At 42.2% G+C, this 22,642-nt stretch overlaps 1 pseudogene; it reads right to left on the bottom strand.

The window, feature by feature from the left end:
* The window catches only part of LOC131924557 (cilia- and flagella-associated protein 300-like), a 58,517-nt pseudogene extending 35,988 nt beyond the window's left edge, over positions 1-22,529 (bottom strand).
* Between the last annotated feature and the right edge of the window lie 113 nt (positions 22,530-22,642).

Genomic DNA, 22,642 nt, shown 5'->3' with positions numbered 1-22,642 from the left:
GACACAGAAGGTAGTGTCCTAGTAGACTGCAAAGCAGGCAGTCTGAGCGGTTTTTCAAAAGCTCCAAAAGCCACTAAGAAGCTAAGAATGGCGGACGCCAGAACTAGCACAAGGCATCCGCAGCTGAGATTCATGGAAAATCAACGCAACACAGAAAAACCTGAGCTAACATCAAAAACGGTGCGGTTTAGAATACTACTGTACCTAAAAAGGTCTGTCTGTGAGAACAAAAGTTGCAGAGACGCTTGTTTGAAGTAAAATTGTTAACGGCAAAAAGTTTTGGTTGAAAACCATCTCTTCATATTTGGAAGTGAAAGCCTGATACTAGAATTTATTTCTTGTTTGAACTTTTTGAACTTAAAATGAGATAAAACTACAAAGATTTTGGTTATGGATTTCTTCATATTTGGAAGGCTCGTACCAGAATTTATCATGTGAATTTTGGGACTTAAGAAATGAAATGAACAGTAGAGATTTCATTGCAATGGGACAATTTTGAGTTTATTCATAGTAATGACCTAGAACTGTTTGCTGGAATTGGGTTAAAAATGGAACTGTTTAAATGAAGAAATTTATTTCTACCTAGAATCAAGATGCAGTTTTGTGTATGCATATATGCTTTATTAACTGGTGATTCATGAATTGTTTTGTGGAACTGTTTATGTAAAATGGAATTACTTATGGAACTGGTTTGTGTTACAAACGGAACTGTTTAAACAGAAGTTTGGGTTTTTTAACTAGGCTTGAGATTTTGCTTAAATTATAAAGAAAAGGGGGAGAGTTAATATTTCTTAGTCTAATTTCAAAAGTTGAGTGGATTAATGTCATGTTATTGTTAGTAAAAAATGCAAATGGGGTATATTAAGAGACTACTTTTAAAGTATAAAGAGTTTTATTAAGAAACTGCTTTTGGATGTTTTGCTAAGTTTTCAAAGTGTTAATGGTTAGATTGAGAAGACTGCTTTTCAATATGGGTTTGTAGGAATTGTATGAGTTTCTTCTAACTAGGTTTGAGGTTTTCTTTAAAAAATTATAAAGAAAAGGAGGAGCTATGAGATTGAATTATGTTTGCAGAACCCTATTGATATTAATGCGCCCTGGTTTTGTGGAGTTAAGGAAATATTTAAGTTTGATGTGAATACATCGAAGTTTTTCCTATGTTCTGTTAACAAGAAAATTCAAATGATTGAGTTAAAGTTGTAAGACGGAGAAAATTGTTAACTATATTTAGCACCATATATGCTAATTCAAATGGTTCTGTTAAGAGTTTGCTTTGAGTTGTAAGACTGAGAGAATTGTGGCTATGTATAGCAATATTTATGTTAACCTGTTAATGGTAATGATGAAGCTAAGGGATTCTTTAAGTTTGTAGTCGCCTTAAGAGTTTTTGGCTTAGAAAGGGCTTGAGGCAGCAAAGACTGCTGTAGTCACCTTGGACCTAATTCAAAAGAGAAATGCCATCTATATCATCCTCTACTCCCATACTGGGAGGTGTAACAGCTATGGAGATTGCTGTAAGCCATTAATAGTTATTTTTTTATATATTAAGAAAGGGGGACCTGTGGGAGCCCGTTCTCGGGTTCCTCGTGGCTTTACCCAGCAGGTCCACATAGAGGATGATTAGACCACGGGCCTGAGTGCAGGTGTCTGAGATGGTCTGCACTTGGCTGTGCTGGGGGAGGAGGTCTTTTGCTCCACCCCTTGGCGTCTCTATAAAAACCCTGGGACAGAGACAGTCGGGGCCCGTTGGAATAGGTTCCAGGCCCTCTCGAGGCTATCCTTTATTTTCTATCTGTTTATCTCCGCGATATTCTCCGCAATAAATCCTTCTATCTAATATTTCCTGCTGCTCGCACTCAAGAAAACTCTGGGGAACTGTGGGGGTGGTTGGGTAAACGCCCCACACAAATTCAGTCTCAGAGTCCTGGAAGGCTGAGAACTAGTCCCATGCTGCTTCACCTTCCTTGCCTAATTTGGTCTCCACCCTCCTAAAGCATGCACATGAGAGAAGGGCCCTCATATGTGCTACCCAGGTCTTAAGCTAGCCAAGAGGCCACACCCTAGGGGCTGATACCCTAAGGCTATACGTAGAATGAATACCCACTACATTTCCCTTTTTCGTATAAATAAGAAAGTTCTAAACCTAATACAAAACTACATACAATAAGAATGATTATCAAGTTGTCCAGGAGAAGGAAAAGGTAATAACATAAACCAAAATGGAAATACAGCCAACACAAACAACAGCAAGCAAGAAACAAATGCTATGTGTCCAGACCATAGGTAAATGGCAAATTACAGAGATTACTCCAATAGCTGTCCTATCCTGAAGAATCTAACTCTAGTACCTAATGTATTCTTAGCTAAGATATGAGAGGATTGTAACTATAACTATCTAGTCTTCAACCCTACCAAAGACCTGAGAAAGAAAATATTACCTCAGTAAACCAGAAGTGCAAGCGAGCAACTTCCGAAAAATGACAAGAAATGACAGAGACCGCTGGCAGCCTGGACAGTCACCCTATGTTTCTCTGCAATGTTGGGGCATCCATATTTTGTCTATAGCTCTAAAATATCTGACAGACCACCTTCAGAAGCAGCATATTTTGAAAGACCATCTTACCTTGTCTTTTTTTTTTATTTATTTTTTTTATTTTTCGAGACAGGGTTTCTCTGTGTAGCTTCGCGCCTGTCCTGGATCTCACTCTGTAGACCAGGCTGGCCTCGAACTCACAGAGATCCACCTGGCTCTGCCTCCGAGTGCTGGGATTAAAGGCGTGCGCCACCACCACCCGGTGCGTCTTACCTTGTCTTGACAAAGTTCAGCAGTTGCTTATCCTTTGTCCTGCTTGTCTGGATTGGACAGTGTGCTTACTATTAGCAGTCAAGGCAAGGGCAGTTCTTTGCCAAACAGGCCATTTTTTTTGCCAAGAAGAAGACAAACTCCATATGGAGTGTCTTCAATGCCTAACTGTAGCACAAATCTTAAATGGTCTTATTAAATAAAAAACCAGGGGCTAGGTATTAGGGTGAATGCTGAAAGATCAGAGAGACAGAACAGGCCACAGCTAACCTTACCTCACTAACTTCTCAGCCCATCTCGTTTTCTCAAACTGGAAGAAGCCTCTGAGTCCTCACCCAGAATGGCTCTCAACTGAACTGCAGCTAAAAGCCTAAAAGCTAAAAAGCCTCTACTTCCTGGTCCTCATGCCTTACATACCTTTCTGCTTCCTGCCATCACTTCCTGGGATTAAAGGTGTGAGTCACTATGCCTGGCTGTTTCCAGTGTGGCCTTGAACTCACAGAGATCCAGATGAATCTCTGCCTCCCAAGTGATAGGATCAAAGTGATAGATCAAAGGCCATTTTCTGGCCTCTGTGTCTATCTAGTTGCTGTTCTGTTCTCTGACCCCAGATAAGTTCATTAGGGTGCACAATATATCACCTAACATCTTCTTGGGAGTAGATGGGTTCTGCCAGGAGCAATCCTGTCTCATGTCAATAGAATTCCAAGTTATTAGAACATTTAAATGCCATATTCTCTAGGCTTATGAAGTATCTGAAGATTATCTATTCATCCAATATATATTTCTATATATCTAGAAAACCTAACAGACATGACTATAGATATGACAAGCATGGGTGACTATTAACCTATAAATCTTATCAACCTAAATAACTTAAAGACTAAGGCTTCATATTATAAGAGTAAACAATCTGTAAACAGATGTACAGTATAAGGGCAATGACCTTGAATTTGTGACAATATACAAAATATCTTAATCAGATGTAGAACTGTATAGTGCAATATGACAACAATATCCTTAATATCTGTCAATATACAAAGTATCCTAAACAGAGGTAGAATATACATACAGTATGACAAATGTAATTTTACATTTGTATCAATGTACAAAATATTTCAAACAGGAGTAGGAACATATGTGCTGTGGGATGTTTTTCTGTATTCTGTGAACATGTGTTGCTCTGATTGGTTGATAAATAAAGCTGCATTGGCCTATAGCAGGGCAGGATAAGGTTAGTCAGTACATTCAAACTGAAGATGAGAAGAAGAAGGGTGGAATCAGGGGAGATGCCAGCCTGCAGCCCAAGGAGCAACAAAATGCCAGCAGACCAGTAATGCCATGGCCACATGGCAACATATAGATTAATAGAAATGAGTTGAGTTAAGTTATAAGAACTAGCTAACAAGAAGCCTGACCCATAGGCCATACAGTTTGTAAGTAATATAAGCCCCTGTGTGTTTACTTGGGACCAAGTGGCTGTGGGACATGGGTGGATATGGCTGTGGACAACTTGTAGAATTGTCACATGGTTGAATGAGCTATCACCTCTCCTTACTAAGAGGTTTCCCCTGTTCAAATCGAATTTTTATGTGGGACATGGGTGGGAGAGATTCATCCCCACCACGGGGCTGGGCAGGACTGAAGGAACTTCCAGCTACACATATGTACAATATGATAAATATAGTTTTGTATTTGTATGAATATACAAATTATCTTAAGCAGGAATAGAAAAATAATTTTACATTTGTATCAATATGTAAGAATCCATACCAATGCAAATTATCTAAAGCTGATAGTTGCTGATTTAGTTTACAAGTAGATATAATAATCTACCTTATTATCCTATCCTATCTATTCCCCTATTTTCTTTTCCAAAAGAGAATCCTGAGTCTAAACTTTATTGTTCCATGCCCTACCCTACTACAACTTAAAACCAAACCCTAACAAATTATCTATAACCCTGAGAGAACAATCTTTTGGGAAAAGGGGAACCTTTTTTTTAGAATTGTTTCCTGCTGTCTGGGGGACGATGGTATCTCTGTGGGATCCTGTGAAAAAAACTAAAACGGTGGTTAGGTCTCGTAGGAACTGGCTGTAATACTCGTAGTCAGTCTCCAAGTTATGTGTGAAGCTTATCTGAAGTTCTGGCTAGAAGTGTAATATGACGGACCATCTCAGCTAGCCATCTTGGAACCATTCTGAACAGTTTGTAGTCCAAAGCTGATCACTGAGTGGTGTTTATCGGCTCAATGGTATCATTATGAATCAGGCAGAATTGTTGTGGGGCCCCATCTTCCTTCTGGGGGATTCAGAGATCGCTGTTAGGAGAATTTATTGTTCACTGTGGATAACTTAAACATTATTAATATCAAAATGGAAAGGTTAAACTTTAAGATCTAAGATATATAAAGAAGGGTTATAAAGAATCAAGAATAGACATGCAGAGAACTAGAATCTTGACAGCAATAGTTCCTAGATTATTGGCTTTCTTCTGTCCCACACCATGTAGCTCTTCTGATATGAGACAGAATCTCTTAATTTTTTTCTTTTAGCAACATGCTTGGGTTTAGAGAAGGAGAGAGCCACATTTCAACTCTGAAGCCAGCTTGATTTATGATTGAGCATAAGTTTTCTAGAAGTAAAGAGAAATTGATGTTAGGCAGTGAGATATTGCCGTGTAGAGTATATTGGTACCAATAGGTCTGATATTCTTTGCTTGTAAATTTTTTCTATATAGCCTTTCCTTCTGCTTTAGACATCTAGATATCTAAGGCCTTTCGACTTCCTGATGATGGGTATTTCTATTATCTTGTAAAGACAAAAAACAGAACCCTGCCCCAATCCTTGTTTCATGAGTCTTCCTTACAACTTGTAGAATTGTCACATGGTTGAATGAGCTATCACCTCTCCTTACTAAGAGGTTTCCCCTGTTCAAATCGAATTTTTATTAATTTTGTTGGTATTCATAACTTTTCTTCTCCTGCAGTCAATGGAGCATGGGACTCTTAACCTCAGGGTCGTGGGTTTGAGCACTATCCTGGCTGCCAGATATTGCTGAAAATATGTGGATTACTAATAAAGGAAGTCTTTATTAAAGGATTATAATGGGGGGAACAACTCACTAATGCAGGATATGGCAAATTCAGTCCCAGAGTCCTGGAAGGCTGAGAACTGGTCCCACGCTGCTTCATGTCGCCCAGTTAGGTCTCCACCCTCCAAGAGTGCATGCATGACAAAGAGAAAGGCCCCCTTATGTGATCCCCAGATCTTAAGCTACCCAAGAGGCCATGCCCTAGGGGCTGGTACCCCAAGGCCATAGGTGGAATGAATACCCACTACAACTACTATCAAAAGAGAGAGCACATATGGAGAGACCTGGAATAGACAGTTATGAGTTTCTAGGGGTCTTCTCCCAGTGGAGTCTCATGAGATACACATCTTAGAAATGCTGTGTGACAACTCTTGCAAAATGCGACAAACTATAAATGTTCACCCTAGCTGTGAGAGGCAGCGTTTTGCTGACAGTCACTTGTGTATCCCGGCAGCGCGGGTATAACAAGAGCAGCTGTTCAGATTCTTACCAGTCCTCTTCATCTCTCACTAGAGCAGCAGGCATCTGCCAGAAATACAGCATGGCCCAAGACTCCAGGCATGCAAAGCACTTCACACTTACTTGGGTAGAGTACTCCAAAGGGGCTGGCCCAGCGCCCGCCTCAAGACTGGCCTTCCTTTGGAATGTGTAGAGGTCAAGCAACTCAGGCCTGCTAAGACAGTGAATGGGATCTGGCATGAGAATACAGCAGTTCTGCTGGGCAGCCAGTGATGAAGATTCTGTAAGCCCCCAGCCTCAGCTTCACCATCTTTAAAACAGTTAGTAATGTAGGAAACCATACCACTCTCCTCAGAGGAAAATAAAAACAAGCAGTCGGGCAGTGTGGGACACACCTGTAACTCCAGCACTCGGGAAGATGAGGCCAGAAGATCTTGGTTTTGTGGCCAATCTGGGTTATACATCAAGGCCCTGTCAAAAGCAAAACACACACAACAAACCAAAACTGCTTTGGCTAGAGCTCAGTGGTAGACCCCAGCACAATAAAACAAAACAAACGAAGAAAGGGAAGGAATGCATATAAATGAGCTTTATAATTTACTCAGATGACTACGGTGAGCTGGAGTTGAGTGTTGTAATAAACATTTGCCAATTTAAATATTTTATTCATTTGTTCATTCAGTAAACATCCATTAGTTACCCAAACCTTGATGGGGACTAGAAGAGAACCAAATGGGTAAGCACACGAATACACTTTCATCCCGTCATGGAATTGTCTATATACTAGTAACTGGTGAGTAGTGAGAGCAGCTGGAAACAGATGTGGCCGAGAGATGGTAAGTGTAGTGAGGAGGTGGGCGTGACCAGGTCATTACCTGTTTTTCCAGGCAGTTTGATGTTTTTTGTTTGTTTGTTTTATTTTGTTTTTGTTTTTTTCTTCCATTTCTTTAAGGGAATTTTTTATTTCCTTTTTAAGGGAGTTTTTCATTTCCTCTTTAAGGGCCTCTATCATCTTCTTAAAGTCATTTTTAGGATTGATTTCTTCTGCTTCTTCTGCCTTGGTATGTTCAGGTCTTGCAGGTGTAGAATCGTTAGGTTCTGATGTCATATAGGTCTTTATGTTGTTGCCTGTAGTTTTGCACTGGTGTCTACTCATCTCTTCCTCTGCTTGGTGTAGGCGGTGTCTGTGTGTGAAGGTGCCTCTCTTGTTCTAATTGTTAGTCTTGGTCCACTAGGAGTTCTTGGTCAAATCGGTGCTGTTGGGCTCTGTTTCTCTGGGAGCAGCTTAGTCCAATCAGTGTTAGTGGGTTCTGTCTCAGGGAGCAGTCGTTCCCAATTGGTGTAGGGTGTGCTTATGGTTCCAGTGGTTGTTGGGTTCGTAGGGGCTGGTTTTTTTTTTTGTTTTTTTTTGTTTTTGTCTTTTTTTTTTTTTTTTTTTTTTTTTGGTGGAGGAGCAGGGAAAGGGTAGCTGTCTGGTCCCTGGGACTCTGATGGGTAGGGCCTAGGGGCTAGAGACCTGATCTGCGGGTCTGGAGATGGGGGCTTACCTGTTCCCAGTCGGTGTAGTGTAGGCTTATGATTCTGGTGATCTGGTTCGGTGGCTGGGCAGCGCCTTCTTTTGTGTGCTCAGGTCATGCTTTGCTCATTCATCAACTCCTCAGCTGATCTTGTTTCCTCAGACTGCAGACTGTAGGATTCTGAATCCTCTCCTGAATGGATCTCAGCTGAGCAGGTTGTTTAGTAGGGCAATCTCACCAATACCTCCAAGTTGTTGGGTTTCGCAGGATCGGCAGCTGGGCCCTGGGTTGGCCTCAGGCAGAGTGTTTGGATCCGTTCTGTTCGTGTCCCACAGAGATGGCTCCTTCCCTGGGTGCTAGGATTAAAGGCATGCCTGTTCCAAGCTCTTAATCTCCTTGTTTTCACTGACTCCTCAGCGGGTAAAAGCTCAGCTTCTGGTCTTTATTACAACCAGACCCGGTCTCTGCTGCTGCTCTGCCTGCCTCTGCCACCGCCATTGTTTTTGTTTTTGTGTGGTGGTGATATTTATTTTGTTGATATAAGGTCTCACTGTGTAGCTCTGTCTTGCCTTGAACTTGCCTATACAGGCCAGGCTGGTTTGAACTGCCCCATCTCCTCCATACTCCAGCCTCCTGAGTACTAGGATTATGTCTGTGCATCATGACACTGTGTTGATTCTATCCACTTGACTCATTCCAGCCAATGAACAGAAGCTGCATAGATCTATTGTTCTTTCCAGTGTTTAGGATTGAACCCAGACCCTTATAGATGCTACATAATAACCACACCACTGAGCCATACCTCCATCCCCTCGTGGACTACTTTTGAATGGAGGGTTTGAGAGCATGTGTATGTTCTCCAGGTACTCTCCACTTGTGGTGAAACAGAAGCTCCTTGAGTTGCTGGTTGGCACACGGAGGACAAGGGTTCAGACTCAGTTTTCCACGTGCTGGAATAAGCGTTTGCACTGTTTCAATTATACAACCTCAGAATCACATTTCCTGTTAAAGGATGGTTTCCCATGTCTGAATGGTGCACTGCCCAACACAGACCTAGAAGTTGGGGAGGATTAGACTAAAAGACATCAGGCAATTAAAGATATTCAATGCTGTTAGATCAAAGAGTAGGAGAAGGTCAATAGGAAGAGAGTTTGAAAAGCTTTTATATCATATTAAGAAACTTTTATGATGGCAAACGCTGTTGGGGATTTTAAACCTAAATGGCAATCAGGTTGCATTTATACTTTAACGTGATCAGCTTTGATCCTGGGTAGGGAATAGATAGGAGGAAATTGAAACCTTGCCTAAGGAGCATAGCTACAGAGGCCAGAGGTGGAGGGCAGCTGGCAGGCAGAGAGTATTAGCAGGTCTCTTAGAAGGTCTTGGAGGAACGTGTTTCCATAGTGCAATGTTTTTGTGAATATCTGCAAATATAAGGGTGTGTGCGCGTGTGTGTGTGTGTGTGTGTGTGTGTGTGTGTGTGTGTGTGTGTGTGTGGTGTTTAAGCAAGTGTGGAAGCCAGAAGCAGGAAGTTGAGGCCTGCTCTATCACCTTCAGCGTCCCCTGTTTCTCCAAGTCCTTTATCCTTCCCTTCATCGATGCCGGCTGTTACTTGGCTTGGAGTAGATAACTATGGGAAAGTGATTGGGAGATGTCTTGGAGCTCCTTAGAACACACAATATAGAGAAAGCAAGGTATCACATAACTACCGATCTTACTGCTCTAGGAGGAAGTTTAAGTCATGCATAAAAAGCCAGCCTCTCCCAGCTATTTCAGCCATCCTGGCTGAGGCTTCAGGATAGTGTGAGGGAGCTATCTTGTGTGTGTAGCCCATGAGAGCCTTCATGTCTCCAATCCCAGCCTCTTTCAGAATGCAATGGTTTTAATTCTGTCGGGCCGTTTCACTAGGTAGCAGTGAAGGACTGGAATAGAGTCACCACAGGATTGATGATAGTGGCCACAAACTCTCGGCTATAACTTCCAGCAAGAGATTGGTTCTTATGAGATAACACCATAGCTGTATTGGGAGGCTGAAATAGAAAGATCACAAGTTCAAGGCCAGGCTAGCCTATGTAACAAGACCTTACCTCAGAAAGAGGACACAGAAGGTACTGAGAAGGCGGGGGTTGAAGGAGCTCTGTAACGGAGCACTTGCGGGCATGTCTACAACCCGTGTTCTGTCCCTAGCAACTGCAAAGGCAACTAATGGAAGGCCGGGATGTAGCTCAGTTGGTAAGCCCTCACCTAACACACACACAGCCTCTGGGTTTGACCCCTAGCACTCCTAAATAAATAAGTCATTTTCTGAAGAAGAAGTCGGTCTCTTTCCTCCACCCTGGAATTTGGGCTGACCTATTCTCAGAGGTGCCAGGGGCCCACCGGAGACACAGCTCCACACTGCACAGGTGACGCCCGAGGAGTTATCCCCAGAGACCCCACTCAGGTAAAGCTGGATCCCTGACTTCACCGCAGAAAGGAATTTCAGGACAAGTCAGAATAAATCAGAGTTCAGGTCTATTGAAACGGATTTTTAGCATAGACTTAAGCACTAGCATTAATAGAGAGAGAAGTGTCCAGGGAAAGATTAAAACGTACCCAAGAACACGGATGTGGGCTTCTCAAACAAATGGCTTCCCTGTCTTTACAACAGCCACGGATAGGATTCCGTGAGGTGCTGAAGTTACTGTCTTTACAGTGCGGCTAAGAAGTTCACATGCGATCACGAGGCAGTTTCTGAGGTGGGCCAAGTAGGATTATAGTGATGAGGTCATGCTCTAGGTCACAAGACCTGCAGGGAAAGTTAAGCTGTTTTCATTGTAAACAAAAGCTGACAGTCTGGTTTAAGTGGTTTCCAGAAAACGTCTGGAAAAAGGAGTAAGGCCTCACTGAATGTTACATACGCCCAGGCCTTAAGCATGGTTCATTTCCATCTTAAATTTTTATTTGGAAGTATCTTTAAATAAAAGAGATATGGTTTCTAGTCCTTACAGCAAACATTAATTGTACTGGAATTCTTGATTCTCGGTCGACAAAAGGCTTTTGAGTGAAGGGTTCCTTTTCTTTCCCATGTCCCCAGCATTTTCTGTGTTTTTCTATCTTGATTTGTTATGGCTGCTCTGTGCAGTAGATCACAGCAGAAGAGATGCAGCGTCTATGGGGAGAGGCCTAATGTGCCTTAGCACGGTGTAGGAAGACCAACTACCTCAACGGAGAGAGCTCACGGAGAGGGCTAGCCACAGTCACACCATTTTGTAAAGTCCCCCATTTCGGTTAAATGGTGACAATTTCTTGAAACCATAGTGACAGTGTTCTACATCGTTTACCTAAATTCTTGTCACGTACCTCCTCAGACCCCCTGATAGTCGCTGCCCTAAGAGATGTTTGTTAATCACATGACATTCTTTACCACGATTCTCCATTTGGGAGTCACTCCTAGCAATGGCCAGTTTCTGGCTAGAAAAGGAAAGCGTTCAATGTCCTTTCTCTCCCTCCATTCTGCACTGTAACTACCCCAAGCTGTAAGTGGATACCAGGCTCTGGCTCCTAGAGGGGTCACTGCAGGTGGTTCCCCAAACAAAGGACTGAACTGCCTCAAGTCCTCATCCTCTTGTTTTTCTTTCCTTCTTTTGACCTTGCACAGAGGTCCTGAGGAAAAACAGAACGTTGTGATGGTTCCAGTAGGTAAGGTTGGACCCTGGATAACACTTGAATAGTGCCCTCCTAATACTCTGCTAGGAAGCCGAGCAGCGAGATAGTCAAGCCTTGCTGAAAATTGAGAGGTATAATAGAATGGTTACAGTCTTAAGCTGTTAAATTTAGAGGTCATTATAATAGAGAGATAAATGATGGAGACTTCCCCAAATGTATATAGCATTACCTATAGAGATTGAGACTTCAAATTGGAAGGCAGAAAGAAGTTAACCTAAGTTGTTGATAAGAATTAAATGGGTTGGATGTATCTCAGTGGTAGAATACATATGCAAACTCCTAGGTTTAATTGCTAATAATGTAATAATAATAATAGTTAGCCACATGGTGATGGCATATATTTTCAGTCCCAGTATGTGGGGGGCTGAGGTATGAGACCATCAAATTAGGATGTGGATTCCATGAAGGAACAACAGCTCAAGCCAGGAGGGTAGCTGCCACAGCATGCAGCTCAACGTGAAGATTTCAACAATCAGTCATAAAGTAAATGTTCCGACTTAAAAAACAAAACCTAACAACAACAACAAAACACTCATGTATCATATTCTTCAAGGTTTTGGAAAATTTATAGTTTTAAATCACTTACTTGCAAAAATTTATAATTTGTTGCTTTTTTTCATTAAAGTATTTACTGTTGTGCCCAATCTTGTTTTGTACATCATAAAAAATTTCTGAAAAATTCCAGTATTTTCAGTCAAAGACAAGATTGTGAGCTTCCAAAAGAGAAGGCAAAAAAATTTACAAGAGAGTATCAGTCATCACAATATCTTGAACTGATAAAGAACAAAATTTTCAGTTTCTTTTTTTTTTTTTTTTTTTTTTTTGGTTTTTCAAGACAGGGTTTCTCTGTGTAGCTTTGTGCCTTTCCTGAAACTCGCTTTGGAGACCAGGCTGGCCTTGAACTCACAGAGATCCGCCTGCCTCTGCCTCCCGAGTGCTGGGATTAAAGGCGTGCGCCACCACCGCGCGCGCGCGCGCGCGCGCGCGCAATTTTCAGTTTCTAAGAGATAATTTCCAACCTAGAAACTGGATATACTGCAAAACTCACAGTGGAACCAGGAGGAGGTTAAACGCGTTTCTTAAAACTTTTGCCATGCAGTTGGTTTGGGGAAAGTAATAAACAAGGTGTTCTGGTACATTTGAGGTTGTGTAAACAGGATATGGTTGAAGGCTGATATACTTTTATTTTCAAAAATGATGTCTCTTTGTCCTGGATTGTTAGACTTTGCCAGAAATATCAAAAAGAATAAATTGGCACTTTTGCCAGGCACAGTCAGTATTCAAAAGCAGCCACAAGTGATATGACAAAGACCGTCTTATCTGCTACATTTCTTGGTAAACAGGTACCATTCTAAAGAAAAATGAGTGCAGGAAACTGAAAACACACAGGTGGTTTCATCATTACTTTCCTGTAATAGCATTGTTTATATGATCTAAAACCAGATTGTTGGTACATTCACTAGGCTGAAGGTACTCCTGGCCGCCCCCTTCACACAAATCCATCGGCTTTTCCAGATGAATTGCAAGGTAACAGTCTAGGTACATTCTCATCCCCCAGGAGTGCCCTATGGCCTTTCCTTAAACATCATTTCCACACTTCCTTCCCTCCAAATGCACTACTCTCCAGACTTTCCTGGTTATCAACCCCTCACTGTTGTGTATAGTTTCATTTCTAGATACAGATGTTAACACCTAATGTCTCTAGCTGTACAGGAACAAGATCATACAATCCATGTTTTTGTATCTCTGAGTCCTTTTACTAAACTCCATGCCTTGTAGGAAAACCATTGAGGTGGCCATGCGTCCTCATCCTGGTCCTGTGTAGGTAGGTAGGTTTTCATCGGGTGGATGACCAGGGTTTGGCTGGTGAGCTCTGCTGTTGATGGATATTTGATCTGTTTCTAGCTTGGAGGATTACACATACCACGAGCTGAATCAGATTGCATCCATCTGGCTTTTAGAATGCGTAAGCTGTTCAGAGATAACAGGCAGAAAGCTACGTTTCTTTTAAAAAATGTATCTTTCTTAAAGATTTTTTTTCAAATTTTCTTTAAAATTTTTAATCACTTAATCATCCTTTCTAAGTGTTAGGATTGCTTCCCTTATCTCAAACAGGACCACACTTTAAACAGACTCACAAGGATCAACTTGATTGCATTTCCCCCTCATTTTCTTTTTAAAAACTGTCTCGTGTTGCCCAGGCTGGCCTGGAACTCATGGTGATATCTTAGTTAGCATTACTATTGCTGTGATGAAACACTATGACCAAGAAGCAAGTTGGGAAGGAAAAGGTTTATTTGGCTTACACTTAAATCATTGAAAGCAGTCAAGACAGGAACTCAAACAGGTCAGGAAGCTGGAGGCAGGAGCTGGTGCAGAGGCCACGGAGGGGTGCTGCTTACTGGCTTGTTCCCCATGGCTTCCTCAGCCTGTTTTTTTTATAGAATCTAGGACTACAATCTAGGGATAGAACCGCTCACAATGGGCTGGACCCTCCCCATCAGTAATCAATTAAGAAAATGTCTTATCGCTGAGTCTCATGGAAGCACTTTCTCAGTTAAGGTTCCCTCCTTTCAGAGAACTCTGGTTTGGGTGTCAGGTTGACACAAGACTAGCCAGCACAAATGACTGAGGTTTTAAATCCTTCTGCTTCTGCCTCCAGAAGGCTGGAATTACAGGTTTGTACTATGACATCTCGTTTATGTGGTGCTGAAGATTGAACTTAGGACCTTGTACATGCTAAGCATGCACCCTACCACAGAGCCACATACCGAGTTCTTAATCACTTTTTATTGCTCTCTGATATATGTGAACTAAGTTTGTGTTATTAGCTTTTAGATTAAAGAATCCAGGTATTTTTTAAATTTCTATTGGATAAATGAATTTAATAAATATTAACCTACAATATCAAAAATAGAATAAGATCTGGGCAAGGTGGTACATGCCTTTAATCCTAGTACTCAGGAGTACTAGGAAGATCTCTAAGAGTTTGAGGCTAGCTAGCCTGGTCTACATAGTAAGTTCCAGGCAAGTGCTGGGGATGGAGCTCAGTGGTAGAACATTTGCCTATCATGCATAAGGCCCAAGATTCAATTCCTAGAAACATAGTAAGTTAAGTAAATAAATCAATAAATGGAAACACTCAGGTCTCAGAATTCAGACAGGGAATGTTTGTAGGAAATTCTTTAGGTGTGGTAGAATATTAAGAATATTCTCAGTTCACTCTAACTAGAAATCTCATGAATGCACTGTCACCTTGAACAGAGAAGAGCTTCCCTTTTGGAAGAGAAGATGTAGAGAAGAGACAAAAGGTCTAAGTATTTACCTGTTGTTCAAGCTATTCCCCTCATCAAAGGCTCCAGGTCAGTGACCAGGCTAGATTTGTCTGTTGAGGAAGCTCAACTCGCCTACTGATCCCTCAAACTGCATGTAATACTTCAGCAGTTAATATGCCTCTAAAAGTTCTCACTCAGAAATTCAGAAGTGAGATGTCCATGCTGACATACCACAGCAAGGTAGTCATACATAATGGATTTAGTTCCTCTGGGAAAAAGAGAACCATTTGCATATGACAAAAATCGCAAGAAGAAAGAAAGAAAATGAAACCTTGACATTTCATTTGTGGCTAGAAGAAAAACATTTTTAAAAACAAAGTTCTGGTTGAAGTATTCTGGCATGAATAGTGAACCATCTTGTGTAGCAAAAGGAGGCAGAACATTGTTGTAGGAATGGAGAATATGTCAATTTAATTGCTGAAACTGGCAAAATATCAGAAAGATAGGCTGGTGGACTGGGGAGAATCTTAGTGGGTAAGATTACAGAGAGTACTGTCAGCTCTTGTAGAGGACCAGAGTAAGATTCCCAGTACCCGTGGGCTGGAGAGATGGCTCAGTGGTGAAGAGCACGTGTTGCTCTTGCAGAGGACATGGGTTTGATTCTCAGCACTCATGGTGGCTCACAACCATCTTCAACTCCAGTTCCAGCGATCAGATGCATGGGTGTGGTACATTTTTATACATTCATACATGTGCAGTGAAATAAAAAACACAAATAATAAAAAAAAATCCCAGTGCCCACGTCTGGTGGCTCATAATCTCCTGTTACTCCAGCTACAGAGAATCCAATGCTCTCTTCTGGATTTTGCAGTCACCTGCACATATGTGTGTACATAAACAAAAATAATATAAATCTTTCAAAAAGGGACAGGAGAACTGAGACATTAGGTCAGATGTGGAAGGGGGGTGACTGTGATGCCTAGCTTCTGTGTTTCCCTGTTGAGAAAGAGAGTCCCCGTTGGTGTTTCATTCAGCACGAAAGCTGGTCCAGTGGTGGTGGCGCACACCTTTAGTCCCAGCACTTGGAAGGCAGAGGCAGGTGGATCTCTCTGAGTTTGAGGCCAACCTAGTCTATAGAGCAAGTTCCAGAACAGCCAGGGCCACACAGAGAAACCTTGTCTCAAAATACCAAAAAAAAAAAAAAAAAAAAAAAAAAAGAAAAGAAAAAAAAAGAAAGAAAGAAAAGAAAGTTTGCAAAGCTTCGTATTTTCTTTTGTTTGCTTATTAGACTATCAGAGGAATAATGGCCCCCAAATTGTAATAAAAATTGATATTAGATATAATTTAACTCTGTCAATTGCACTTAAAACATTGATGATTTACCTATTAATACTATTTTATGGATTATGAAATAGTCCACAGGGACTTAGACAAAGACAACAGACTCTAGATGAAACAATCTGAAGTTACTATAACATTGATATCTTACATGACTACAAACTGTGTATGAATAACTTTATGTTTATCTAAGTTTGTGTTCAGACTGAGAAGCCCAGAAAGCATTGCCGTATCATGGTTACCACTGCTGGAGGTGTCTGGGGGGTACCATTTTGCTTAGCATTTATTTATTAAAGTGTGTGTGTGTGTGTGTGTGTGTGTGTGTGTGTGTGTGTGTGTGTATGTGCATGCATGTGGAAGTCAGAGGACAACTTGCTAGAACAGGGTCTCCTTCCACAGTGTGGGTCTGGGGAGACTGAACTCAGTTCATCACTGGGGCAGGCACCTTTACCCACTGAATCATCTCACTGGCTCTTCTCGGGACAAACTGAACGTAACTAAATCCTGATGTTGAATTCTTTAAGAGAAATTGTGACAAAGCTGGAGAGACGGCTCAGCCGTTAAAGGCAAGGTCCACAACAAACAAAATGTTTGCCTTAAGCTTAAATTATTATTTAAAATTATTAAAACATTTTGAGATCATGTCAAGCTAAATCTAAATGATGAAGAGCTTTTAAGTAAGGATTATTAACACCTGAATTACTCTAGATCACAGATTTCCTTTCCTGATAAAATCATGATGATAAAAATGAATGAAAATTTGAAATGTGACTACATTTGCAGTATATAAACATGTTAACCCTAATTTTTTTTTTAGAGAAAATGAATTCCTCAGACCCATTGTGGGTAGCCTAAGGAAATGGATCAATGCTCTCATTTGAAATCAGTTATAGATAGTGTTATAAATCGTAGCCACTTCCTAGCTACATTACTTCGAATGTGCTGACCAGTTACCCCAGGGCCTTACATCCTACGCAACCCATGTACCTCATGATCACATAACCTATGAGCGTGTGTGGTGTAGCTACAAAGCCCATATGCACATGCGTGGGCATGACCTATAAAAGCAGATTCCACCGGTTCCCCTCTCTCTCTCCTGCACTATTCATTTCTGGCAGGCCTATCCTCGTTCTTATACTTTCCCTAATAAAACTCTCACAGTGGGTTCCATTGTACCTCGTGTCCTCTCTTGCCCAGTAAATAGCACCACAAATAAATACCCGACAGCACTGTGGTGACTTCTCAGTCAGTGGCTTACTCATTCCAGAGAGGTGTATGGGATTGTGGAGACTTCTGAGTTTGGCCAAAGACGTCCTGTTGGCCTTGGTATTCATTCATTTTCTGTTGCCAGCAGCACACCACCATAGACTGGGTGAGTTTTAGCAGACGAGTTTGCTTTGATAACTTCATGTATGTATATGAAGTGTATAATGCCTCTTAGTCATCCCTTCTTCCTTACTGCCCCCTTGGTCCCCTTCTCCTGCTGAACCCCTTGTTTCTTTCTTTCTTTCTTTTTTTTTTTTTTTTTTTTTTTTTTGATTTTTTGAGACAGGGTTTCTCTGTGTAGCTTTGCGCCTTTTCCTGGATCACGCTTTGTAGACCAGGTTGGCCTCGAACTCACAAAGATCCACCTGCCTCTGCCTCCCGAGTGCTGGGATTAAAGGCGTGCGCCACCACCGCCCGGCCCCCCTCGTTTCTTTAAACAAGTCCCTCCTACCTTCATGTCTTTCTGTTGCTGATGTTGTGACCCACTGAGTTTATTGTGTTTGTTCTTATTATTTATTTAGTTTCAGGTGACTTGAATTCAGATTGCTTGCATGAGCTTGAGTAGTGTGTGTGTGGGGTGTTTACTGGATCAAGGCAAGTTGCCATTGAATATTATGATTTCCCCTCCCCCAGCAATCATTAAGTGCCAACAGCTCCTTAGGGAGCAGTGGTGTTTCACCAGCCCCTCCCCCATCCATGGTGGCATGTCACAACAGCGGCTGTGAGGGAGTGCAGCAGCCGTGATCCAGATATCAGTGTTTTGCAGCACTACCCACCATCTTTTGGCTTTACCCTCTTCTGTGACATTCCCTGAGCCTAGGAGTCGGTGATATGTTTCCCTTTAGGGCTGCAAACTCAACAGTCACTTGTTCTCAGGCCTTTGATCACTTATCAGTCTCTGCACTGACTGTTGAGCACTGCAGAAAGAACCTTCTCTGACCAGTGTTAGAGCAGCATGCTCTATGGGTATAAACCTACGTACGGAGACGGCAATTCGAACCCATGTCCATTTAACAAAACTACAGTTGCAGTGCACCTCCCTCCAGGGCCTCTGATCTCTATAGCCTCATTTTTGATCAGGTGTACAACACGAGGCGTATATTCCCCCTGGAGAGCAGGCCCCAAACCCAAACAGCAGCAGGTGTTTACTTCTGTAAAAGGCATGCTGCTATTGTACCTGTGGGCACACGGACCATCTTGCCTGGCAGATTGGTAATATAGCTCACAGGGTTCACAGCTGGGTATGATTTTGGGTGCCTTTTCCTCCCCAGTGACCTGCATAGCACTTCCTGTCTCTATGAAAGGTATGCAGCAGAAAGGAAGTTTCTTGATCAGTTGAGCTTACTTCTTTATGTCCTGCAACCAAAGTTTCTTACTCTTTTTATAATGCCACCAAGGTACAGTCACGGGGGCTCCATCCCAGTGATGCTATCTAATCTGAATCATATCCCAAAGGTGAAGTCAGATTATGTTTCCATCTTCTTAATACCTCACAATGGGAATCAGTTTAAATCCATGCAGTCTTGGGGAGACACTATACTGTATTCAAATCATAGCTGCTTCCGCAAATCTTAAATTTGTGTCACACTCAGGCATTTTTCTGTGCTTTCGGCCCCTTCCCTGTCCCTTCTTCTCCCTGCTCTTGCACAGGTACACTTGCATGGTGGTTGTCCAGCATTTCCAGACTCCTATTCCTTCCTGCGTCCCACACCGAGGTTTTCCTCTCCAATGAACACCTTGCACATTTAACTCACTCAGCCTTGGCATTTAGACTCTTTGAAGATCTGGAAAGATTCCTAAGACTTTGTCTTTGCCATGGCTCAGAATCACATCACAAACAGCTGGGTGTTGCGGCCCATGTCTGTATTTGCAACACCTGGAAGCTGAGGCAGGAGAATCCAGCATGAAGTCAGCTTGGGAAAAAATAATAGCAATAATGACAAAGACTAGACAAGAAGGAAGAACGAAGAGAAAGTAGAGGAAAAAGAGAAAGTGAGGGAGGAGGCAGAGGAGAGTCTGGAGGGTAGAAGTGGGTTTGAAATCTCAGCTGTTTGTCTTCCTTTGATTCTAAATGTCAATTAAATGGTTACCTATTAAAATATTTCCTGCCAGTTCTGATTCTATAAGAAATGAAATCCAGGCACAGTGCTAGAGAGGAAGAGCTGCAATCAGACCTACTGGGTAGGAGGCAACCACCACATCAGTTTATTACTACTCTACTGAGAGTGACATAAATATTCAGTCCATTACTTCTTCATGAAAGGACCATGTACTGCACACCGAAACACATTTTATAAAGCCTGTCTTCATATTTCACTTAACAACACAGCTGATAGAAAACATACCAGTTTTACACAGTAGACAACGACTTAATCAAGTTTTCTTGTTTGTGTGTATGTTTGTGAGTGTGCATGCATGGTTCTGTACTGGAGCATGTGTGTGTAAGGTGCTACAGGTGCTCAGGCATTGTGTGCATGCTTGTGGGGGCCAGAGGAGATCTCAGGTATATTCCTCCGGCACCATCCACCTCCTTAGTCTTAGTGACCCAGCTTGCTATATATGCAGACTGGATGACTATTGAGCCCCAAGAATCCATCTCCTGTCTCTACATGCTCAGTGCCAGGATGTCTTTCCTTTTAGTACTTAAAAAGATTTTTCCTGATCCGTGCTACTTTTAGTTATGGGAATGTGTATGTGTAAGTATGTGAACTTGAGTGCAGGTGTCCACTGAAGCCAGAGGCAACGGATCCCTGGATCGGAGTTGCCAGTGGTTGTGGGTGCTGGGAACATGATTCTGTCCTCTGCAAGAGCCAGTCTCTCCATGTCTGTCTGCTTTCTTGTTTGAGACAGATTCTGTTATTTAGTCTAGCCTAGTCTACAACTCATAACGCTTCTGCCTTTGCTTTCTCAGTGTGGGGATTCCAGGGATGTACTACCAAGCTTGGCTTCTAAATACATTTTTTTTTTTTTGCCCATCCAAATCTTTCAGAATTTTAAATTGTGTGTTAAATATGTAGAAAAGATTGAGACTGAAGTAGATATTTATGCCTTGAAAACTGTTTACCCTTTATTTGATTGGGTATTGGTGTCTCAGATTTTCCTGTTGATACTTCTTTGTATACTTCTGAATTTCCTTCTTTCTTTCTTTCTCTCTCTCTCTCTCTCTCTCTCTCTCTCTCTCTCTCTCTCTCTCTCTTTCTTTTTTCCTTCTTTTTTTAGTTTTAAAACAGGGTCTTCCTATGCAGCTTTGGCTGTCCTGGAAGTCGCAGAGATCTGCTTGCCTCTGCCTCAGAAACACTGGAATTTAAGACATGCACCACCACACAAGGCTTAAAGTTCTGGATTTTAAAAAAGAAAAGTGGAATTAAAAGTATAATTTGGAGTTGAGGGTCATTTCCCATACTAATTTTTAAAAATATTTCTGGGAGTATATACAAGATTGAGAAGGATTACAAAAGACAAAAAATCCATGAGTTTGTATGAGGGAGGTTAGAGGAGGCAGGAAGAGGCTAGAAGAGGGAGTACAGTATTTGAAGTTATTTTTATTAACTTCTTTAAATCAATGTTTTTCTGACCCATACATTCATGTAACAGTGTGAAGTTTTAGGCTCAAAACATATAGTAAATTTGAAAATCTTTCTTTTTTTTTAAGGTTTATTTTAGTATTTTATGTTTATGAGTGTCTGCCTGCATGTGTGTATGTATACCATGTGCATGCCTGATGCCCACTGAGGTCAAAAGAGGGCACTGGATTCCCTGGACTGGAGCCTGTAGCTAGAGTTTTCCTGGTCCTGCCTGGCCCACAGTCAGGACAAATCTCTCTCACCCACCAGTCCCGTAGCCGCTTAGACCCAACCAAGTAAACACACAGAGACTTACATTGCTTACAAACTGTGTGACCCATTTCTACAGTCTATACTTTGCCACGTGGCTCGTGGCTTACCGGTACCTTACATCTCGCTTGTCATGATGGCGGCAGCTGGCAGTGTTTCTCTGCCTCAGCCTTCCACTTCCCAGACCTCTCCTCTCTCCTTGTCCTGCCTATACTTCCTGCCTGGCCAATCAGTGTTTTATTTATTAACCAACCAGAGCAACACGTTTAACATACAGAACATCCCACAGCACTATCCCACAGCAGGAGTCACAGATGGGAGTGATATTTGGGTGCTGGGGTTCTCGGCAAGAGCAGTAAACATTCTTAACCACAGCCAACTCTTAAGGCCCTTGAAAATCTCTTTATAAAATCTGCTATTGGTAGAAAGTACTATGAAATAACCAAGCCTTTACCACCAGCCTAACAGCCGGAACACAGTAGTGGTGCTTAAAACACATTAGCTGGACTAAGATCATGTGATATGATACTTTATTCTATGCAATGGTCTGTCAAAATGTGATTAATATACTTGTAATATTCTAGTTAGAGGCAAGGAATCAGAATTCAAGACACTGCAAATAAAGTGATAATAAATTAACTGCGGCCATTATTGAAAGGCTTCCCCAGCTCTTATTTATGCAGAAAAGCATTTTAAAATTCAGGACCCTACCACAAGAATAATGATCCTTGATTGCTTTTGCACATATGTATTCATAAGTATTTCTCAGGTCCTTAGTAGAGTAAGTCCTCTTGACCTGAGATCTGTCACCATTCTAGGCCACATTTCTTACATTATGTTGCGAGATACAGGTTTTTGTTTGCTCCTTTTAGTATTTCACTTATTATTTTTTCCCTTTCATTGCCTGCACCCTCATTCTCTGTCAGTCTTTCATTCTTGTCTTCTTCTTTCATTCAAACGAGGCCAGGTGCTTCGTTTTGTTCTATCATCTCGTTCAAAATGGTGCCACGTCACCCACGGGGCAAGAATGCAGAGAGGTGCTGTCCTTTCTGCTGCCAGCGTGGAGCCCCGCCCTCTGCTGCTCACCTGCTCGGGTGGGGGTGGAGTGGAGGATGACACCCGGGCCACTGTCACGAGCCCCAGGCCGGTTCCCTGGGGGCCGTCTAGACCCCCTCCCCCTCCGCAGGGCTGCCCCGCCCTCCCGGATCCCGGTCTGCCGAGCGCAGTGATTTGCATATTTCTACCTTTGTTCCCCGGCCGTGGCCAATCAGCGTGCGTGGCGAGGCGGGGCGGCGGGGCGGGGCGTGCGGTCGGCGGAGCCGCTGCGCCCCGCAGGTTGCAGAGCGGGT

The sequence above is a fragment of the Peromyscus eremicus genome, chromosome 14, assembly GCF_949786415.1.
Source record: "Peromyscus eremicus chromosome 14, PerEre_H2_v1, whole genome shotgun sequence".
NCBI classification, from domain to species: domain Eukaryota; kingdom Metazoa; phylum Chordata; class Mammalia; order Rodentia; family Cricetidae; genus Peromyscus; species Peromyscus eremicus.
The sequence above is the reverse complement of the archived record's forward strand: the minus strand, read 5'-3'. Positions and strand labels throughout refer to the sequence as shown.